This window comes from Piliocolobus tephrosceles, chromosome 10 (genome assembly GCF_002776525.5).
Source record: "Piliocolobus tephrosceles isolate RC106 chromosome 10, ASM277652v3, whole genome shotgun sequence".
Classification (NCBI taxonomy): domain Eukaryota; kingdom Metazoa; phylum Chordata; class Mammalia; order Primates; family Cercopithecidae; genus Piliocolobus; species Piliocolobus tephrosceles.
The window spans coordinates 11482601-11506709 of NC_045443.1; the positions used below are offsets into that span (position 1 = coordinate 11482601).

General features: G+C 40.9%; 1 long non-coding RNA gene across 1 annotated transcript; it reads right to left on the bottom strand.

The window, feature by feature from the left end:
- Positions 1-13264: 13264 nt before the first annotated feature.
- LOC111552128 lies at positions 13265-20116 on the bottom strand. Its single transcript, XR_002734553.1, has 3 exons — positions 19947-20116; positions 16337-16417; positions 13265-13519 (listed from the first exon to the last, which is right to left on the bottom strand). It is a non-coding gene; the product is annotated as an uncharacterized LOC111552128 (long non-coding RNA).
- Between the last annotated feature and the right edge of the window lie 3993 nt (positions 20117-24109).

Genomic DNA, 24109 nt, shown 5'->3' on the forward strand with positions numbered 1-24109 from the left:
CCGGTCTTCTGTGTCGCTCGCGCTGGGAGATGGAGACTGAAGCTGTTCCTATTCGGCCATCTTGCTCCACAATCATATTCTGAGATACAGGGATAGGACTTCAAAGTATAAATATGGGTAAAAATAATGTATCCCATGACACCTCCTAATCTTTACTAAGACAGTAACATTTTTTACAGAGTTTTCAAGAATACAGGAGTCACTTTTTACTTTTCACTCCCCATCAAGCACTGCACCTAAGCAAATACAGTGGGCTCTACCTCAACATACATCCCAAGATGACCCCTTGCATAATCTCTGATACAGGGCTCTGATTGAGGCCATGACCCTCTCTCCTGGAGGACTAGAACAGCCCCTAGCTGGCCTTGGTAACCTTCCTGCTCCCACCACATTCCATATCACTTCTTCTCACAATAGTCAGTGTGAGCTTTTAATAATAGAAATTAGATATTACCTTCTTCCTTAATATCCTCTACGTTTTCCTAATTTTCCTTCTAGTAAGATTTTGTAAAGTTCACACCTCAGTTTTTTCACACCCACATGTGTCTTTCTCAAAGAGTGAAAAGCTCTTTGCATGGGACAGAAAGAAGAGTGATCTTCAACTTTACAATGCACTGGTTTGTCTCAAACAGCTAAAGCGTGGTTTGCCCAGAAGATGAACGTGGACAGAGTGGATAAACTTATCCTGATAGTGAATTGCATTGAGTCACTGTGGTCTGAGGGGGGTTCCTCTGTTTGGAACAGTAGTATCCATTGAATGAACTAAGCATTATGACTACACAGTTAACAATTCAACACAATTGTCTCTAAGAAGTATACTTTGCTTAGATTTTTCTAAAAATTCTGGCTACACTGTTATGATAGTCGTTCTCATATTTTGACTTACAGTTGAGTCCTCATAAGCATACCTTTCACAATTATATTAGTTCATTTGTATTCTACAAGCCTATTGTAACATGACTGATTATAATAGGAAATATTGATCAAATACTGACTATGTGCCATATAATCTTCAGAACCATCTTATTAGGTAGTAATAAGCACATGCCAATATTGTTATAAAGGTAGTAAGTGGTGTCAATGGTGGTCAGTCTCCAGAGCCTCAATTCTTGCCTACTTTGTTGCACTGCTCTTAGCATTTATTAACATATTTGTTTATTTTCAAGACAGTGAGAAGAAATTAGATCCAGAGAACAAACTCAGTACTAGTTTTAGGACCTGCTTAAAGTATAGATTTTCTTAAGACCTGGCCAGGTGAAGTGACAAAAAACTATTTTCCTAAGTGTGTTTCTAAATCGTAAGCACATTTACATAGGTTTCTGCATTTCCCTGTCCTTCTTCATCTTTATATAAGATTAGTCATAGAGATGAGTAATATCTTCTTTTTAAATGAAAAAATTACTGGCAATGAAGATCAGGAAGTGCTTCCTTATGCATGCTTACATGTACTTTTCTCAAGAGACATTGGCTAAATTGTGGATACCATGTTAAGTGACCAAAATTTTGATTCATTTATCACAAAAAAAAAAAATCTAAACAAAAGGAATTCCTCACCCAGTATATGCCAGAAGACGAACAAAAAATCAATCTGCCTAGTCACCTGGAAAAATCAGTTACCTGTAGCAAACCTTATTGCATTAGGACACCTTCTTGTAATGCAGTGGGTCTATAAAATGTTCATGGAAAATATATATTAATTAAGAAATATCGTGAATTAATTTCAAAATTTTTTGTACCAAAATGCACCCAGATACCCCAGTAATATAGCACTTATATTTAGCAGGTATGATTCAAATTTATTCTTAATCAAAGGGCCTCACTGTTACACTTCTCAGACTTTATTGTGTTGATGAATTGTCTGTAAATATGTTGAAATTTCATCGTCCTGGACTCTATCCACTTCGAAAGATTTCTGTTCAGATATTGTGAGACAGAATTGCGAGTCTCTGTATTTTTTTTTTTTTTTTTTTTTTTTTTTTGAGACGGAGTCTCCCTCTGTCGCCCAGGCTGGAGTACAGTGGCCAGATCTCAGCTCACTGCAAGCTCTGCGTCCTGGGTTCACGCCATTCTCCTGCCTCAGCCTCAGAGTAGCTGGGACTACAGGCGCCGCCACCTCACCCGGCTAGTTTTTTGTATTTTTTTAGTAGAGACGGGGTTTCACCATGTTAGCCAGGGTGGTCTTGATCTCCTGACCTCGTGATCCACCCGCCTCGGCCTCCCAAAGTGCTGGGATTACAGGCTTGAGCCACCGCGCCCGGCCAAGTCTCTGTATTTTTAACAAGCTCTCCAAAGTAATTCTGATATTGAGAAACACTGATTCAAAATTCTCATTTTCTTAACACTTCCCTGTCTTAAACTGAGTTGTAATGAGGACACAGGCTGTCTTCTCTCTCCAGCGCTCCTCTTCCTGTGCCCAGACACCAGCACTTACCATCGTGGGTTTGCACCTGAGCCCTTTGCACTTTCCTGTCTCACACCAGCCTCTCAGGTCCAGTATCTCAGTCAAATGATACCTGAACTTGATGCTGCTAAATATCAACTAGTTTTGTACATAAATACTTTTTATTTTTTTAATGGAGTCTCACTCTGTCACCTAGGCTGAAGAGCACTGGCACCACAACCTCCACCTCCTGAGTTCCAACGATTCTCCTGCCTCAGTCTCTGTAGCAGCTGGGACTACAGGCACGCTCCACCACGACCTGCTAATTTTTGTATTTTTAGTATTTTATTTTTTGGTTTCGCCATGTTGGCCAGGCTGGTCTCGAACTCATGACTTCAGGTGATCCACCCACCTAGCCTCCCAAAGCGCTGGGATTACAGGCATAAGCCATGGTGCCTGGCCATATTTACTTTTAAATGAATACATGAACAAGGTTTTAAAAAAACAACAGCGAGGCCGGGCGTGGTGGCTGACATCTGTAATCCCAGCACTTTGGGAGGCTGAAGCAGGAGAATCACTTGAACCCAGGAGATGGAGGTTGTGGTGAGCAAAGATCGCACCACTGAACTCCAGCCTGGGAGACAGAAGTGAGACTCCATCTCAAAAATAAATAAATAAAAAGAAAAACAACAACTGAACAGAAAGGTTTAAAGCTAAATCTTAAAAGTATATCTCATTTTTATCTCTCCACACTTTCACCAAATCCACCATCATTCATTCCTTTGGACAGCCTCAGGGAAATATATATTTACATATGAGCATATATAATCCTTTTTCCCCACAAAGGATATCTTACTTTATATGCAGGTCTGTATGTTGTTTATTAATAATAACCTATGTCTTAGAAAACTTTCTCATCAGTTCATCAAGATATAGTGATCTTCTCAGTGTTCTCTTTTTGTTCATTTCACTTTAGTTTTCTACCCTGTTATGTGGCTATACCTTAATTTCTTTAATAACCCTTGTCAATTGACATTTAGGCTGGTTTCATTTTTTCACTATTATAGGATATTTTGCAGTGAGCATCTTGGTAAATATATCCCTGAACATTTTCAACAGTAACAAAACAAAAACAACCTAAGAATAATTTTTTTCCTCAAATTATAAGCAACAATTTACAGCACCTTATGTGCTAGGCGCGTACAAATAGTAAACAAAAAGAAATTAGGAAGGAAAGTGGGGTGGGAGAAGGGAGAGAGGAAGAGAAGATGAGCTTTCACCTACCTCGCTTTGGTAATACCAGCCAAGGATTAGACACTTCCTGCTAGGTCAAGTCTTGTCTGTAAACTTCATTGTTTGCTTTTTTGTTTCAGGAAATGAATAAGGAGATAGCAGTATTTCAAAGAACCGTACCACTGGAACATTGTGGTCACGGCTCTAACTTCAATATACCAATAAAATAATAAGCGTACCATTTCTGATTGTTGTATCTCTTTCTGAGTGTTCGTGAGTCTGGAATTTGAGAGCCGAGAACACATTGTTAAGAACATTCTGGACCCCTTCTCATTGATGCTTCCAGCAAGCTTTCCCCCTCTTTTATCCTAATAAAAGCAGCTGCCAGGAGAAAGAGTTCCACTGTTTCTCTCTTTTCCTAGATTTCTTAGCACAAATGCAATTTTTAAAATTACTTTCAGTTTTTTTTAATATTCTACTAATTTTAGGGGAACAAGGAAGATACAACAGATGTGAAAAAATCTCAGTGACTGAGGAAATCCTTAAAATTTCCAAAATAATTGATTCTGGTTTCCAAGAAAATGAATTTGGTTCTAGGGCTCTTCTCCCTAGAGCTCACTATACCCCGTTTTCCCTATTTTATCGTTGCTCAATTTTCTTCCTCCCTACAGCCCCCATCATTCCTTAACAAAAGCCAGTGGATTTCATAAAGGAGGCAGCATGATGTGTTTTAAGGGGCGAGGAATTTGGAGTCCTTCAGACTTGTATTTGAATCCTCTTTTGCTTGCTAGCTCTGGACCCTTAGCAAGCTACTTACAATTCCCAGAGCCTCAGTTTTCTCACCGAAAATGAGACTAATATTAAGAATGGCTGTCTTAAAGGTTAAAGACCAATGAGATAACACACATAAAATCATAACAGAGATAGTCTTCACAGTTCCTAGCAGTTATTACAGGGAAGAAGAGGAGACATAAAATTGTAAGGAATTAAATGCTCCCAAATTAAAGATTTTTAGGTGACTTTGTCAAAAGATCTAATTACAATATTCTCTGACAATGTTTGTTTAAAAAAAAGAATCCCTTTGTATATATTTTTATTCATCATTTTCTGTCTTATCATAATATTTTTTAAAAAAATTTTATTAGTGAATGCCTGCCAGTCTATTGTGTATACTGGCACACATTTAATACGAAAGTTTAATTCATGACATTTTGAATTTGAAATGCAAAGTGTTCTTAAACTTCTATCTGGCTGGGCACCATGGCTCATGCCTGTAATTCCAACACTTTGGGAGGCTGAGGCAGTTGGATCACTTGAAGTCAAGAGTTCAAGACCAGGCTGGCCTTAGCCTTGCTTTCTGTACAGTCTGCAGAATTGCAAGTAAATTAAATCTTTTTCCTTTATAAATTACCCAGTGTCAGGTAGTTATTTACAGCAATACAAGAACAGACCTACAATACAGACCTACAAAAATATTCCATTAGGAAAAATACTTGATAGTATATAAACAAGTTAATATTGCGATAAAAAAAAAAAAAAAAAAAAACACCATGTTGAAAGAAGATGTCAAGGATGGTTCAGTATTAGGAATTTGGACACACCCTATCAATGGCCTCAGAAACTTCACAAAGAAGTTCAAAGAAACCAGGAAAGAAGGATCTCACCATAACTACCACCACAATGACCATCCCACACAGAACTCGAGCTTATATATTCTCTGGCTTTTTTCATGATGGTAAGTGAAGTTCCTTGGCCCTATCTTTTTCCTTCACACTATATTCCATACCATATTACCTAATCAAGGATTTTGCTTCCTTAATTATGTTCCTTTTCTCCCTACATCTTCAATTTGTTCTTCTTTATGACAAATGTGCTGTAATATCTCCCATTTTTACAAAGCTCTCTCTACATATTTAATGCCTCTCCATTTACCACACAATTTGTCTGACATCTTTATTGCAAAAATCTCTGAAAAGAACGTTATAGTTATTGTTCCCATTGTTCTCACCTCCCATTTTCTCTTCCAGACACTCTACAGAGGTTTTTGTACTCACCACTTCCATCATTTTCATAATAATGAAATCTAAATCTGTTTCTTTTTTTTCTGAATTTTAAGAGCTTTATTATCAGCATAGCCCTCTTTTTTATTTTTTATTTTTTATTATACTTTAAGTTCTAGGGTACATGTGCACAACGTGCAGGTTTGTTACATATGTATACTTGTGCCATGTTGGTGTGCTGCACCCATCAACTTGTCAGCACCCATCAACTCGTCATTTACGTCAGATATAACTCCCAATGCCACCCTTACCCCCTACCCCTCCCCATAATAGGCCCTGATGTGTGATGTTTCTCTTCCAGAGTCCGAGTGATCTCATTGTTCAATTCCCACCTATGAGTGAGAACATGCGGTGTTTGGTTTTCTGTTCTTGCAATAGTTTGCTGAGAATGATGGTTTCCAGCTGCATCCATGTCCCTACAAAGGACACAAACTCATCCTTTTTTGTGGCTGCGTAGTATTCCATAGTGTATATGTGGCACATTTTCTTAATCCAGTCTGTCACTGATGGACATTTGGGTTGATTCCAAGTCTTTGCTATTGTGAATACTGCCGCACTAAATTTGTTTCTAAGGCCAGGGCTCTACGTAATTGGTCCCCTGCCTATCTCCTACCTGCGAACTTATTGACTTCTCTATACCTAATTTACTTCACTTTAGCCACATTGGCCTCTGAACACTACTCCAATATACCAAGCTTGCTTATATCTATCAGGCATGCTTTGTCACTTTATTCCAATCTGTTCAAATGTCACCATTTCAAAGCCTTCTTTGAATACACAGAAATCCTCAGTCCCCTTAACCTTCTTTATTTTTGTATCAAAATTGTTGTCATTAGGACACAGCTGGTACCCAAGATTCCTTCCTCCTAATATTCACATGCTTGTGTGGTTCCCACCTTAATATATCAGGATTGGTCTGTGTGACCCATAGAATGTGGGGAAAGTGTTAGTATATATTAGTACCCCTGAGATCATGTTATAAAAGAAACTGTGTCTTCATTTTTTGTTTTGTGACTTCACTCTGTCTGTCTCTTTGTCTTACTGTCTTGGTCTCTCTCTCTCTCTCTCTTTCCCTTTCTCACATCTTTTACTTTGGGGAAAGCCAGCAGCCATATCCAATAGCTTTATGGAGAGGCCATGCTTTCCAAGTGAATCTCTAGGAGTCTCCTTCATTTGGTTTCACAGTGAAGCAAGCACCTAGAGGGGACGAGAAGGAAAAGTTTCCCACCCCCAATCTCTCAGTCCCCACTTGATCTCTATAACAACTTCACTCTGCCCAAATTGTGTCTAATGTGGACGCAGTGGGGTGAATGACAGGGATGCACTGGCTTCCTTCCAGCAGGCCCTGCTAGGAAGTGAGGCGTCAGTTCCAAGTACTGATGACTTTTTGGTTGTGATTTCATTTTTGAATGAGGAAGTATTATTTGCCTTTTGTTCACCAACGTCATCTCTACCCTGTACCTGAAATCACCTATTAATTATGCTTATATTTCCTTTCTTACAAAACCTTTTGTTTTTCCTGGAGTTAATAATTACCTCCTTTTCCTCACTTGTTTGGTTTTCTTTAAACATCTAAGTCTTCCTGACACTTCCAACGGACTGGTAAAATCCCTCTTCATACAGTTTTCCTCACTGACACTTGTCAGACAATTTGCCTTTGTCCTGGAAATTTTCTTTTCGTCTCTCAAATAGGGTGATGCATATCCTGAGTTGATGCCTGCCTCTTTCTTGGCCTTCTTCTTTGGTGAAACACATTCTTCCATAGCTTGTTACAAATGAGCCCATGAGAGGCGAAACATTTCAAGATCATTCATGTCTAAGAATGTGCTCTTGACTAATAATCTGGCCAAATATAGGACACTAGGTGGAAAATGACTTTTGTTCAGAATCTTTCTGACAGCATCTTCTAACTTTTAACATTCCATTTTCACTCTAATTCTCAATCTTTAGTGTATGACTGGTTTATTTTTTCCTCCACTGGAATCTTGAGGACCTTCCTTTTATCCCTAAAATTTAATTAGATTTAAGTGGATATGGATCTCTTTCCATTTATTGTGCTGGGCACTCAGTATTCTATTCTGGGTGTTGTGGGGGCTGCCCGGGACCCTACATTTTAGATAGGTCTCCACACACCTCAAAACCAAAGGCATGGTTTAATTCCTTTCACTCTCCTTGGAAAATATTTTTAAAGTCCAGCAAATAAATAAAAAACAGGAATTGTGGGAGAGGGGCACAGACGGAACCATGGTCCTCTAGTCCTGAGGATGCAGAATTGAGAAGGCACAATGAGAATAAATTCACAGCTTCTGCTCTGGGACACCAGAGAGAAAAATGAATGCTTTTGCTTAAAGTTTTTCAGCTCAAACAGACCAAAGAGCACATCTGGGCAGACAGGTTCACCCACTCTCCCTCCATAAATGCACGCTCTACTACTCCTGTGGTCAGTAATATCATTTGGGGAGCTGCTTAGAACTTCCTGGGAAACCTAAATCAGAAGTGAGGCGAGGCAGAACACCGCTTGCCTAGCAGGCTCCCACAAAAGCTTGGCCAGGTCAATGCTCTGCCCCCACCCAGCTTCCACCCTGCTGCTCCAGCAGACAGCCCTTCCCCTCTCCATCCTCCCAAATCCCAGCTTACAGTCAGGGTTAATGCAGGGAAACACATGTTCCTTTAGCCTCTTGGCTAGTTGAGAAGGGCAATTTCCAAGAGACAGTTATGTGGAAACCTGACATGAAGCTAGGGTCTAGCTACTTTATAACTTATTGAGTAAGGGCTATAGGGTAGGTGGGACTCCGTTTGTATTCCTGTTTGTGGATCAACACTGGGCCCTTTGAATATGGAGAATACACCTTAAGTTCTGGGAAATGTAGTATTTCATTGACTATTTCTTTCCCTTATAATCTCTGTTTTCTTTGTCTAAAATTCATGTTGGTTGAATTTTTTTTTTATTTTATTCTCATCCATGGATCATCTCTTTGCCTTTTTGTTCTATTTGTTGGGAGAGTTGCTTAACTTTATCTTCTACTGGGCTTATTATCAACTGAATTTACAATTGCCAATATTTCTTTTTGTTTTCCAGTCATACCCTTATGTAATAACAACCTATTCTTGTTTCAAAAGTGCAGTGTCGGTCGAGCATGCTGACTCACGCCTGTAATCCCAGCAGTTTTGGAGGCCAAGGGGGGTGGATCACGAGGTCAAGAGATCAAGACCATCCCGGCCAACAGGGTGAAACCCTGTCTCTACTAAAAATACAAAAATTGGCTGGGCATGGTGGTACATGCTTGTAGTCCCAGCTACTCTGGAGGCTGAGGCAAGAGAATCGCTTGAACCCGGGATGCGGAGGTTTCAAGTGAGCTGAGATTGTGCCACTGCACTCCAGCTGGGTGACAGAGCAAGACTCCACCACAAAAAAAAAAAAAAAAAAAAAGGCAGTGTCTATTCTTATCTCTCAAAACATATTATTATTTCTGAAAGGTTTATCCTGCTTTTTAATCTTGTTTCAGTCTCCTTCAAATTCCTCTTTTTCTGTTTCTTTGAGTCTTATTTTATAGATTTTCTTCTAATGTCTGATGAACCTTTGTTTTCTATTCAATTAGGGTTAGACACTAAGATTATCGGAAAACTCTAGGTGGATTGCAAGAATTATGTAGAATCAGGTCCTCATAGGAGGGAGACTGGATGTCCTGGTATTTTGTGTAGACCTATAGCTGCTTTTTCTGAGAAAGTGCTGATCCTTTCGAAGAATCTTCCTGTCTCCTGACCTGCAAACATCCTCCTCACTGCTAGGACCTTGGAGCTGGCCAGGGTACGAGGTTGGATATCCTCTATTTATTTTACAGGTTTTCACTTGATTGGTCTGTTTTCAGAATAGAATTTCACTCATGCCCACTTTAGTAACCCCAAGTTGTCCCCGAGTCCTGTGCCTCTCTGGTTCAGTTTTTCTAAGTAAACCTACTCCCTCTTGCTGGAACAAAGGAGGATGTGAACCTAACCAGTTTCATGCCACCTGTCTTACCATCACCTTCCCTCCTTCAACATAATCCTCAGAGGTCCTGCTATCTGCAGCCCTTCAGTCTTACAAGGGTGCTATGAGACCAATTAACATACATTTATTTGGTGCCACTTTCTAACCAGAACTTCACAGGTACTTGAACACAACCTTTTTCCTTTCCACTATGCCATGAACTATGACTCTGCCTGTCTTTAGTCTTCATATATTGTTGCTTATAATTGCCCTATAAGATTTATCAAAGATGAAATTTACTTTCTTGTTTCCTGCTATTTTTGTTTGGGGATAGTCTTTGAGAAGAAAGAGTTAAGAAAGGCCTTTACTACTGAAACTATGTCACCCTCAGTTATAATTTAGGCAAGCAATTTGCCAATATGCTAAGGAACCTAACAAAAAGTCTGACAGAAGCTTATAAAACAAGGCTTCTGTTTCCATCATTCCATTTAAACAGCAGACATCATGGTACCAATGACCTCCAGCTTGCTAAAATCAATGGACTTTCTCAGTCTTCATCTTAACTTTCTCAGCAGTGATGGGCATTGTTTGTAATCTGTCTTACTTAAAATATTATTTTCCTTTGGTTCCATGATACTTATATGCGTTTGTTTTACGTTGAACTCTCTGGTTGCTCCACTCATTACTTCTTGCATTTATCAAATATATATTGAGTGCCTTCTGTATGCCAGGAATTTTGCTAGGAGTTTAGAATGCAATGATGAATATAAAATCATGGTCCCCACTATTCAGGAGCTGACACCTCATGTGTCCTTTGCAGAAGCATCTGTTTCCATCTAGCCATGAAATTTATGAAGTTCCTCTATTTTTGTCTCTTGCCTCTTGTCACTATATATAATATCATCTCCCTAGAAAAAGTCATCCTTGCCAACAGCTTTAATTATTATCTATGTACCAATGGCACAAAGTTAAGTCTCTTGCCAAGACTGCTACTCTGAGCTTCAAGCCTTTATCTATTTGACATCTCCATTTCAATATTTTAAAGTTGCCTCTCAGTATTTCCAAAACAAAACTAATCTAGTAACCCCAACTCTAGTGACCATTGTCCAAGCATTCATGCAATATAAAATCTATAGCTTTGACTGTGTTTCATTACACATAAAAAGTCTACCACCAGTTTCTCTCTCTTGTCCTAATTTTCTAATTATGTTTCATCTCCATCCACTTGTCTCTATCTCTACTGTCCAATATGGTAGCCACAAGTCACATGTAGCTATTTACATTTAACTAATTAAAATTTAAAATGTTAAAAATATAAATAACTTAAAATATAAAATTTTACATTTAAAAACAGCCATATCTGTTGCATAGTAGATATACAACATTTATATCATCACAGAAATTTATATTAGATAGCACTGCCTTAGACTTTAAGCTAAAAAGATACATAACTTATATAAGAGATGTCATATATATGTAATGTAAAACCTATAATATTCAGTAAAAAAAAAATAGCTGTACAAACGCACTCAACAATACTATATGTAAGCCAAATGGAATTTTAAAAAAAATTCAAGTAACACACAAGAAGGCAGCACACAGAAAACAGAGAAAAAACACAAGATAAGCAGAAAACTTAGAGTAAAATGACAGACTTATGACTCAATATATTAATAATTATGTTAAATGTAAGTGATGTAAACTAAATGCTTGAAAATTAAGAGGTTTGGGGATTACAGAAACAGACTAGCTTGTACCATTATCAAAATTTACTCAATAATTCATATTAGTATATAAATTATACAAAGTTTGTGTTAAATAACATTAATATTTTATACAAATACTGTGTAAAACATTTGGATATCATAAAAACCCATGCAAAGCACTCAGCTCTGTCCCTACCTGGCACAGAGTAGCCTTCAATGAGAGCTGCTATTGTGAGGACAGTCACTGGGTGGGACTCCTTGTCACTTACTTGCTCCATATGTCAAGTTCCCACACAGGTGTCTCAGAGTTTTGCCCCTCCTTATACCTGCACCATTCCTAAGTGGCCTCATCTAAGCCCACGGCTTCAACTATCACTTATACCAGGGTGAGCTACTTGCATGGCACAAGTGCCACAACTCTGTTGGTTAAGCACCCACCTCATTATTCCCTGGGCAGCCGCTTTTAATTGATGTGTTAGAACTTGAAATAAAACATCTTTTTATCCTGAGTAGATACCAAGGAGTGCCTATGATGAGTCCACTAGCCTTTTTGCCTGGGTACATGTGTAAGTTGTTCTAATGGTCCATTACAAAACTCCATGCTGAAATCTTCTGAAAATTAAAAAGAAAATTGGAAGAGGAAAAGAAAAACTACTGACTAGTGGGAGAGAGATAGTATTTTAGTTTTAAAAAGAGATCAGGGGAGGCCTTGGAACCACTTTCTATGTAGAAGAGCCTCAGGCAAGGGGCTTGATGGAGCCAGGATAAAGAATCCCAAAATCTGATGTGCTGTGGTGCAAGTTCATCCTAAGAGTGAAGGACTTATTGCGTGTTATATAAAAACCACCAGTGAACATAAAATATTTCTACCTGAGACAAGCTAATAAATTCATAACTCTGAAAGTTAATGATTCCAAACATCGGTGTATTATTTGAGGAGATATATTAAAGAACAAAAAAACTTTCAAATTGAATTGTTATAACTGCCTCACTTTCTAAGGGGAAGCTGGAGTTCATAAGTGACCACGATAAGAGACTACAATTAGAAGGCATTCCTCCGCACTCTCAAGTCCACATTCTACTCTAAAAGATTCATCACTCCCAATTTGTAAATGCGGGCAAATTCAAACAAAACTTCTGCCATTTTAGTTTTTCATTTACGTGATCACATATACATACTGCAAAGTACCAAAATGTGCAATACCAACTCCTGCCCTTTTGCAAAAATCTAGTGTATAAACCTAGAAAAAAAAAAAAAAAAAAAAGCTGTCTCTGCCCACTAATTGAACCAAACCAGTTCGAGAAGATTAAGACCTTGTGTGTGCTATGAAGAATAATGGCCTCTCAAAGACACACACCTAATTCCCAGAACCACCGAATATGTTGAATTACATAGAAAGAGGAATTACAGTTGCTAATCAACTGACTTTAACATAGAAAATTATCCCGGATTATCCAGATGGACCCCATGTAATTAATTAAAAGGTCCTTAAACGTGAAAGATGGAGGCAGACAAGTCAGTGCCAGATAATGTGATGTGATGGGAGGCTCATCTGCCCATTGCCGGCTGCGAGTATGGAAAGAGGTCAAGGAATGTGGATGAGAAAATTCTTCTCTAAAGCTTCTAGAATGCAACTCAGCATTGATACATGGGTTTAATCCTGTGAGACTTAGTTCAGACATGTGAACCACAAAACTAAGATAATAAATTCGTGTTCATTTAAGCCACTAAGTTTGTGGTAATTTGTTACCACAGCAGTAGGAAAACTAACTTACTTCCCACAAACTCGTTTCATGTTTTCCTGTGAAATGTGGCCCCTGTAAAGTGTGATGCCTGTCTATAAAGTATCAGAGAGAAATACATTTATCATAGGTCTTAATACAAGAAAAGTAAGCAATTCTCTCATAAAATAAGAACCACTCTCAAAATTCAATTATTTATTGAGCCCATACTCAATGTGACACAGCTAAGAAGTGCCCCTTCCCCATCACTGAACAATTTCCCCCACCCAGCCAGGATCGATGCCTCAGCTGGACACATTCTATGTTCTTCTAGTTTCCTGCTGTAGACCTCCTATAGCGTAGTGGTAGGCATGTTCGACAGCACAGAATCTTCTTAGAAAGTAGTGGATAGCAGTGATCATCATAGCTAATGGAGAATTTGATTCATTTTCTAAATTTGAAAACAAAAACAAACAAAAAACAGGAGTTAACAAGAGAAACAAGAGAACCAGGGCTCAAAAGATCAGCCCCATCTTTTCACCCTTTCACTGAGCATGAAACTTAATTTCTTTAGGGTGTAATTTTTTTTATCCTCCCTCCCTTGTCTTCTGCCTTATGTAAGATATTTACAGACTGTCCAGGCATCCATTTTGCTCCACGTTCCCTTCAAAACTCTTTTGAAGGAAAGAGTCCTTGTTACTCTTATCCCTATTTAGTTACCGAAAATCCAAACAACTGGGCTTGGAAAATAAATTCCAGGGAGGAGAGAGATTGTCTTTAACCTCCATATTAGATTTTGTAGTTGATCTCAGCATCTGGGAAGGTTTTTTTTTTTTTTTTTTTTTTTTTTTTTTTTTGATACAGAGTCTCGCTTTGTCGCCCAGGCTGGAGTGCAGTGGTACACGATTCTCCTGCCTCAGCCTCCCGAGTAGCCGGGACTACAGGTGCCCGCCACCTCACCCGGCTAGTTTTTTTGTATTTTTTTAGTAGAGATGGGGTTTCACCGTGTTAGCCAGGATGGTCTCCATCTCCTGACCTCGTGATCTGCCCGTCTCGCCCTCCCAAGGTGCTGGGATTACAGGCTTGAGCCACCGCGCCCGGCCTGGGAAAGTTTAAGTTTGGAATTGCTAGCCATGAATTTAAACTAGCATTGAAAATGGTATCAAATCATCAGTAAAATATTAAAGATAAAAGAGGAGAAACTTACAAAACTTCACTGAGGTGAACTCCAAGAGTCTTCTCTGAAGGTGCTGGGCTGGTCTTCAATTAACTAAAGAAATGTTTCTTATTCACTGTCAGTAAGACTCATTCACCATGTGTCTAGCATTCTGTTATGAGCCTCCAGTAGTGTTAGTAAATGTAGGATTCCACTGAATCTGTGGCACAAAAACCCTCTTTCTCCTAATCTTCAAGGTACTCCACCAAGACTCAAATCCTACTATGGAAATGGAATGCAAATGCACTCCATGAGAAGGACTGGATTAAAGGTATGGTCTCACTCACACTTAGAAGTTCCTAAGTGTAGCAGGTGAACTAGACCTATCCTCATGTGCCAGCAAACATGATGCCCAGGTGAGAAAGGCATATAATGGGGGCAGAGTACCAGGGCCCCACTTCTTGAGTCTGTCCTGGAATCCTTCTCAAGAAAAATCACTTAAAAACCAGGAATAAATAAAAGTTACAAAAATCTATGGACTTACCTGGTGTTCCAGTCATGAGCTCTTCAGAATAAACAGCAAGGGCATCTACTAGAAAAAAGAGAATAAATTTCTGCATTTAAGCAATGAAACCTCCATTAAACACTTTAAACATGCTCTTCCTATTAAACACCAAAGAACTTCTGTTTGTTGGTAATTGCCACAGTCCAAAACCATCTCTTGATAAGCAGAAATGGAAACAGGTGGGCCCAGATTCATCTGGTCATTTCTGCCAGGACACTAGCAGAAAAGGCCAGATGGATCTGGGCCATGAGGCCTTCCCTTGCTCTTATAGTCAAACAAAAGAATATTCTTGAAACCATATGGGTGGAAAGGAAGGAAGACATAGCTAACATTGACCACGCATCACATTCTGGGCAGTGGGAGCACTGTGGACGCTGAGGGAGGGCACCTTATGCAGGGGTGGGACATCCTGCAAAGGAGACAACTACTGGGATTTCAAGTCACCCAACCAACCCTATTTTATTTAATAGGTTCTTCAGCCTCCACAAAAAAATACAGTTTCTATATTTCTCCAGATACTACCTGCAATTCCCCAAAACACTTAGAGCAGTGGTAGAACATAGCTATTATTTTTAAACATAATTAGATTATGTAGAAATTTGCCTTTGTAGGTAAGGTCCAAGGCTTAATTTTAGCAAAAATCTCAGACGTCCTTCAGATTATTGGGGTATGTTTCTGGAGGCAGAAGGCATTGAAATCTTAAAACTCCTTGACTAAGTGACAGACAGAAAAATGAAAAAACATGGAGGCATGAGAAAGAAAATGGGCAGCGATAGGACATCCGCTTAATTCATGAAGCTTTTAACTCCCTTTTCTTCTGTTCAGTCTAAATTCAAAGAACATTTACTCTTATAATCTTCATTCACAGTGGTCTCTCTCTGAACTGTGCTGTAATCAGCTGGGAAAGAAAAGGAAGTTATTGATCCCATTCTTGTTACTGCATTTGTCCCCATGCAGACCACAAGGAGCTTGTCCTCTTTAGAGAAGCCCAGAGGTTGTCCCCCGAGATCAGATTGGGACAGACCTCATGGCTGGAGCCTTGCTGGTATTCAACAGGTTCCGTCTGTGAAAAAATATTCTGGGAAAATGCTTATATTTGCCTCAAGTTTCAAAAAAGTTTGGCAAAAGTTAATCTCAGAGAACAAAGGAGCAACAATGTCCCCAAATATGTAAGCTACCCTAGGACATTCCTAAGCAATGAGATACAAGCAGGCTAAGGGAGGCAGGGAGACATTTCTGCAGATTTGGAGCCAGGAATTATCACCTGAGACCTCAATGGCTTCTTCCACCAAGCTGGAGAAGGCTTCTTCCGCAGAGCTGAAGGTGGCTTCCTCCACAAGATAGGAGGTGGTTTCTTGCGGAAAGCTAGAAGTGGCCAACTCCATGTCAGCAGAGAATTCTGGGAAAACAAAATGAAAGATGGGAATGGTCACAAGCTAATGGTGGGAATCCAGTCTGCTGGAGGAAAGCAGGCCTTCCCTCAGGAATGCACAATGTGGGAGCCCATCGCCTGCCCAGGCCTCCTGCGAAGCCAGACCCTCACTCACTGAAAGCCTGGGTGTTCTCCAGGTACACATCTGTGGGCAACTCCAGGTCAATGGTGGATTCTGGTAGGTCAGTGGTTGATTCTAAAGGAGCCAAAAAGAAAAGAAGAGCACAAGTACTTTCCAGTGAGAATTTTCACTCTTAGGTAGATCTTTTTCTGGGAGAAACATGGAACATAATGTGGCAGACCACATCAAATGTGGTCTCACCACAAGCCTGTCTTCTGTCACCTGCTAGAAAGTCCAGTCGACTACCTGCTGCCTGGGAGGGTGCTGAGAGCCCCCCACCCACCCTCCTTTCAAGGGGTCAGCATTCGATATTCTGCCTCTAAATGTGTATTGGTCAGACTGGAAGAAAAAGTCCAAGACTCCCCTTTATACTTCTTCCAGGTTCCTGAAAGCAAAAAACAAAAACCAAAAGGGGTTAAGGATCAAGAAAACCAGCTATTTCTAAGGAGTGGAGCAAGAACGAAATAGACACTAACTGGGCTACTCCTACCATTTTTTCATTTAATGGACCATATGTAACTCTTTATTTTCCACCCTGTCTCACAGAATGCACAAGCCAGGCATTCTGGGGCTTGCTAACGGTATCAGCACCATAAACTTGTGGGTCTGTTGAGCAACAACCAGGCTCCTCTTAGGCTACAGTGACGGATGACATGCGGGGGCACTGCAGCGGGTCATGGGCCCAGGAGACCAGAATTACCTGCTCTGTAATGTAGACACTTTGCTTTATCATAGTTTATATCAGTCAACAAGCTACACCCAGCATCTCCCACACTGAGAGCTACCGGGAGGAGAGCCAGTGGAAGAGGAGGGGAAAGTAACCGTTTCAATACAAATGAATGAGCACCCTTCCTCCTGAGAAATCGACCTGCATTCAGGAAGAACCAGGAAAGGATGCTCTTAGCTGAAAGTTTCATGAAGAAGAGCGATTTCTTTCTTTTCTCAACATGATTTACAAATTTCCATTCCAGACCCACTCATGTCCACTGCCTGTGACCAAGATAGATGCTAAAGTGCTCTGAAGTTTACCGCACCTCACCATCAGATGAGGATACCTCCTGGGACTTTTTAACCTGAGAGAGAGAGTAATGCCTTTTCAGCACCCAGTAGGGAGTGAGACCACAGAAAAACCTCAGAAGTTCTCTAATCAGGTGCCCTCATGGCAGCGGGCCCAGCCCATTATGTTTATGAGGCCAATTCAAACACAACACAAATCTTATCTTAGCCACTCAATTACTCAAGTCCTCCGAGTTCAGCCACCCATCCCATCTTAAGACCAAATCCATATGATTCTTACCCAATTCAGCTTTACAACTTTCACAGCAGGCCTCTCTCTCTCGCTACCAATCCCCTTCTCTCTTTCTGTACACACACACACACACACACACACAGACACACACAGACACAGACACACACACACAGACACACACACACAGACACACACACACACACACACACACACACACACACAAATAAGTTTAGCCCCATTCTCCAAAAGACCTCCCATGGTGCACTTACCTGGGGGGAGTGTGGGAAATGTCACAGTGAAGACCCATAAGGCTGAGAAGATCAGGGCCTTCCTGAGCATGGTGTCAGCAGGGAGGGTAGGAGGCTGGGAAGGTGAGCAGGCAGGTAGGCCGAGCAGGCAGGTGGGCAGGCCCTGGAGCTGTGGTGTGTACGGGTAAGAGCTAGAGAGCTCTGCTGGCCTTTTATAGAACTCTCAACCCCTTGTCCCTGAAGGAAGCATTCCCAGGTGGTTATTAACAACAACAAAAAAGCCTTGCTTACACAATGAGAATGCCCAAGGAGCACGGGCAAGAAAAGGGAACTGGGGGAAGGGAGAAGCAGGGAGGATGTTAGGAGGAAAACTCTGATAAGGTCCCTTTCTAAAGTTAGGTTGCATTGCTCCATTACCATGAGCGCTGTCTATCTGCTTCTCTGAGGGGCAGAGGAGAAATTCTGTCTCCACCAGATATCTGAGATGACCCCCACCTCCTGGTCCAAGTTTGCAAGACTGTCATCTAGGCTGGAACCAGAAATTGCTTTACTGAGCCTCCAAAATGCTGCTTTGTGTCAGAGGACAGGACCAAGTATCCCAGTGAGAGCCAGATGGCTACTTTGACTCTAAGGGAACACTCTAATGCAAACCATGTCCTAACCCTGGGGGATCCCTGAAAGAGAATTGTAGCTGAGCATGATAACTACTACTATGTTACTACTACCAACAACCACATGTTATATGATTCCACGTATGCTACTATCTTATTTGATTCTCAACACGATCCCATGCACTAGGCTTTATTATCCCTACTTTTCTGGAGACGAACCTTGAGGCTGAGAGATTAAGTGACTCCAGATTTGCCTAAAGATAGTCAGTCTCTGGAGTGTCATTAACATTAAGTGCTTTTTGGCTCTGCAGACCTGGCTCCTGCTCCTGACTTTTTCAGACTTCCTTGGGCCAGTATCAAGCTGAGGTGTGTCCCTGGCTGTAGCACTTTAGGCATGAGAAAACAGGCAAGGACAAGGGACAAGCTCACCTGGTCAGCCTCAGCTCTCAATGAAGTCTTCAGCTCATGTGCATGAATCCCACCACAGGGTCAAGCTCCCTTTAAATCTTAGTTTTCTTAGAATGTTGCAGTGAATTCCTTCTCCTCAGTAACCACAGGATTGACAATATTATATTGAGAGAAACCTCTCAGTAATAATAATAATAGTACCCAACATTTATTGAGTAATATACACCATAGGCATACATTACTTTTTCCCAATACCAAACCTATGGTAATCTTATTATTCCCCTTTTCTAGATGAGGAAACCATGGCCCAGAGAGAGAGGGTCATTAATTTATGAGAAGTCACTCAGTAAATGTCATATAATAAGGAAACAAACCTACTGGCAGTCTGAAACTAGACTATGCCTTCTCATTTTGTTTGTTTGTTTGTTTGTTTGTTTACTTTCAGAGACAGAATCTCACTCTGTTGGCCAGGCTGGGTACAATGGCAGAATCGTAGCTCATTGCAGCCTCACACTCCTGGCCTCAAGTGATCCTCCTGCTGCAGCCTCCCGAGGAGTTGGGACAGCAGGTACATGCCATTGCACCTGACTAGTTATTTTATGTTTTGTAAAGACAGGGGTCTTATTATGTTGCCCAGGCTGGTCTCGAACTCCTGGGCTCAGGCAATCCTGCTGCCTTGGCCTCTCAAAAGGCTAGGATTACAGGAGTGAGCCACTGCACCCAGATCCCTAGAGCCTAAGCTCTCAATCACTATGTTTGTCCTTCCAGCCTAGTTATCTCTCTGTTCTCCTCACCGCTGGCTTTGACCTGTGAAATGTGGCACTTCACAGGGCTTCACTCTAAAGGAAGGGGAAAATGGACACACACTAGAGAACATTTTGTTTTTCTGTAAGCTCAGTTTCCTTGGCAAGCCGTGTGCAATTAAGTGTAACCCAAACACAATCTTCAGGAGCTAGGGAAGCAAGAAGCTGAAAAAAAAACAAAACAAAAAAAAAAAAACCTGCAGACAATAACATCAGCAAACATAGGACACAAATGAGACAATAATGCAGTAAGTTATAGGCCAGTGGAAAAAGGGAGAATCTTACCTGCACTGGCAACAATATAAGAATATTTTCAACCATGGAAAAGTGCAAGAACTGACTTGCAAATGTGCAAAGTGGAGTCTCTGAGGTCCTAGGGGAGAGCTGGACTGAGGAGTTAAGGGGCAGGAGTGACCTACCTCCTCTAGAAGCTTTGACTTCTTCCTGACCACTTAAAAATAGGAACACCACATTAGATGTCCATCCACATGTCACAGGGCCATCTCATTGCCTCAATTTCAACCAGAGTCAGGGAAAGGATAGCTGCCTGGTGACCCCAATGTTGAAACCTGGGAGCAATTTGCTGCTCCCATGTTTGGAAATGTGCTGCTCTTTCTCACCTGCTGAGCATTTGTAGGTAATGGACACAGTGAGTCCCAGAAGGGAACCTGGCCTTGCTGAGGTGAGAGCTAATGAAACTGTAAGGTTACAAATGCAGGGTTTTTATTTAAAGAAATTGTAGTTATTAAATATATTATATATATATAATTTCTGGGGGGAGACAGGGTTCACTGTGTCACCCACACTGGGATGCAGTGGTGTGAACTCAGCTGACTGCAAACTCCACCTCCCAAGCTCAAGCAATCCCTCAACCTCAGCCTCCCTAGTAGCTGAGACTACAGGCTCACACCACCAGGACCGCCTAATTTTTCTATTTTTTTGGAGACGGTTTTGCCATGTTTCCCAGGCTGATCTTGAACTCCCTGGGTTCAAGCAATCCACCCACCTTAGCCTCACAAAGAGCGGGGATCACAGGTGTAAGCCACTGCACCTGGCCTGTAGTTATTATAGTAGTTATCTGTTGTTATATTAATAAACTGTTTTTACTTCCTTGGCTTTTTACACGTGTTGTAAGACTTTCTCCTTAGTTTAGCTAAGCCTGGTTCTTGCCACAAAGCCATGAAATATTAGGTTCACAGGCACTTTGAAGGGTGAGAAAAATGTAATTCATGGCGCAAGGAGAAAAGAAAGGGGGACAGGGACTTTGAGCAAAGCAAGAATCCTGCTAGCCAGTTTGTCCACCTCACAGATTGAATCCCAGGTTACCACACCCCGAAACAGAAGAGGTCAGGCTCCAACACGCTGCAAAACAGCACGAACTTCCCAAGGCTCCACCCAATGTACACTCGTCCCAGTGCAAAGGCGGGTTGGAGTTTCTCCAGGTAATTCTCTACACTTGGCTGTCTCACATATGCTATCAAGTATAATAGAATCATTTAATTTCATGGTGTGAAGGTATCTTAAATTGTGTCCAGCTCAACAGACATGCAAGGTCTTTTTGTTGAATAGAAGAATGCTTTTCCCTCATATACAGCATACCTGTCAAGTGGCCTCTCAGCCCTAGTGATGGAGAACTTGGTACATTGAGAGGAATAGTTCATATTTGGACAATTATTCTTTCCAATAGTTGAAATATGCCTTCTTGTAATTTCAAACTGTTTACCCCAGTTTTATTCTTGAGGTGCCATTTATGTAAAATTAAGTCCTTCTTCACTCTTCAAATGTCAAAGGCAGCTATCATTTTATTTTCAGATTTCTTCACCATCTTAAAAAGAAGGTACAAGTGTGCTCTTTTCTTTTCCTCTGAAGTTTCCTCAGTATCTAGCAGGGTCTGGCACATAGGAAGTGATAAAGATGTTTATTGATAAATTAATAACTAGACTTCTGGTTACTAGTCTGTCATCTTATATGGTCTTCTATAATGGAAGCACTATAATTAAACAAATTATTGGCCGGGTGTGGTGGTTCATACCTGTAATCCTAGGCCAAGGTAGGCGGGTCACCTGCGAGCAAAAATTTGAGATCAACCTACACAACAAAGCAAGATTCCATCTCTGTATAAAATAAAAAATTAAAAACTGGCCAGATGCAGAGACACATGCCTGCAGTCTCAGCTACTCGGGAGGCTGAGGTGGGAGGATCCCTCAAGCTCAGGAGTTTGAAGGTACAAAGAGCTATGATCAGACACTCCAGCCTGGGCAACACAGCAAGACCCTGTCTCAAAAGAGCAAAACACCTGGGTACAGTGGCTTATGCCTGTAATCCCAGCATTTTGGGAGGCTAAGGTAAGAGAATTGCTGCAGCCTAAGAGTTCAAGGCCAGCCCAGGCAACATAGGGAGACCCCATCTCCACAAAAAATAAATAGCATTTGACCCAGAAATTCCATTACTGAGTATATAACCAAAGAAGTATCAATTGTTCTATTATAAAGATAATGCATATGTTCATTGCAGCACTATTCACAATAGCAAAGACACAGAAGCAAGCAAAATGCCCATCAACACCCTACTAGATAAAGAAAATGTGGTAAATATACACCATGAAATACTATGCAGCCATAAAAAAGAATGAGATAATGTCCTTTGCAGGAACCTGAATGGAGCTAGAGGTCATTATCCTTAGCACACTAACACAGGAATAGAAAACCATAAAACTCATGTTTTCACTTCTAAGTGGGAGCTAAGTAATGAGAACACGTGGACACATTGAGGGGAATAACAGATACTGAGGCTTACTCGAGTGGAAGGATGGGAGGAGGGAGGGGTTCAGAGAAAAAAAAAAAAAACTAAAACTGCCGTGGTGCCCAGGTGGTGAAATAATCTGTACACCAAACCCCTGAGTCACGAGTTTACGTATAAAACAAACCTGTACATACCCAGAACCTAAAATAAAAGTTAAAATACTTTAAAAAAGAAAATTAGTCACACGTGGTGGCACACACCTATGGTCCAAGCTACTCCAGAAGCTAAAGTGGGAGAATCACTAGAGCCCAGCTCACTGCAATGAGCTGAGACTGCACCACTGCACTCCAGCCTAGGTGACAGAGCAAGACTCTGTTTCAAAAAAAAAACAAAGAACAAAAGAAAAACAGACCAAAAAAAATCATCACAGGTTTGAGCCAGCAAAAGCAGAAAAATAATAAACTCATCACCATCCTTCTTTCTGGAAAATATGTGGTATTAGTTTGATTATATTAATTGATTTGTAATTAATACCATAGGTAGGCCTCACAGAAAATATGGACAGTTTTTTTGACAGCACCAAAGAAACTCTAAAGTTTTTGCACCTACCTCCTCCAGAGTGAGATCAGATTCTGGAAAGTGGGTTGAGCTGGGGCATATCCTGCCACTGTGACACCCACCCCCTTAAGAACCAAGCTGCGCAGCACCTGCCACCATGCCTCCAGGCATGTGAACCAGAGCAAGGTGCTTCTTTCAGTCCAAACCCCAACTATCATCCTGTCCTAGGGAATAGTTTCCAGACACCAGGACTCAAATTTCTTCCCCAGAGAATAGGGAGCCTAGAATGAGGCAAAAGTCCTGTGAACTGGGCCTTCCACCTCTACCACAGATTAGATGTGGTTAAAGGTTAGCCCTGTGTCCTAGGATCAGATCAAGCATGTTTCAAGTATCTGTTCAGTGACCCAGCTATTACACTCAGTACCTTGGGAAATTCGAAGGAAGGCCAAAAATTGATTCCTTTTTTTTTTTTTTTTTTTTTTTAAGATGGATTCTTTCTCTTCTGCCCAGGTTGGAGTACACTGGCACAATCTCAGCTCACTGCAACATCTGTGGGTTTAAGTGATTCTCCTGCCTCAGCCTCCCAAGTAGCTGGGACTACAGGTGTGCACCACCAAGCCTGGCTAATTTTTTGTATTTTTAGTAGAGACAGTGTTTCACCGTGGTAGCCAGGATGGTCTCGATCTCCTAACCTAATGATCTGCCCGCCTCAGCCTCCCAAAGTGCTGGGATTACAGGCGTGAGCCACCACAGTTAGAATCAGAGTAAGTCAGAAAATATATAATACAAAGACAGGTCAAAACAAGATACTAAGAAATCTAATCATGTGCCAGTGGTACCTGCGAAGTCACTGTGAAATACAATGACTGAGGCAGAAGAGGCACTGGGCAGGGAGGTTAACCTCATAGATCTGGGATGCAACAGCCTGGCTGTAAATCCTGCCTCTGCCAGTAATACTTAGGTCACCTTTGGCAAGTTACTGAAGTCATGGTACTTCAGTTTTCTCATCCATACAATGGAGATAAAAATAGGTTTCACTTTGTCAGGGTTGTTCTGAGGTTAATTTATTCATGCAAAATGCCTACAATAAGGGAAATGCACTGTAAACGTTAGCTGTTTTTATTAGGGGCTGAAGATGAAAAAGTCTC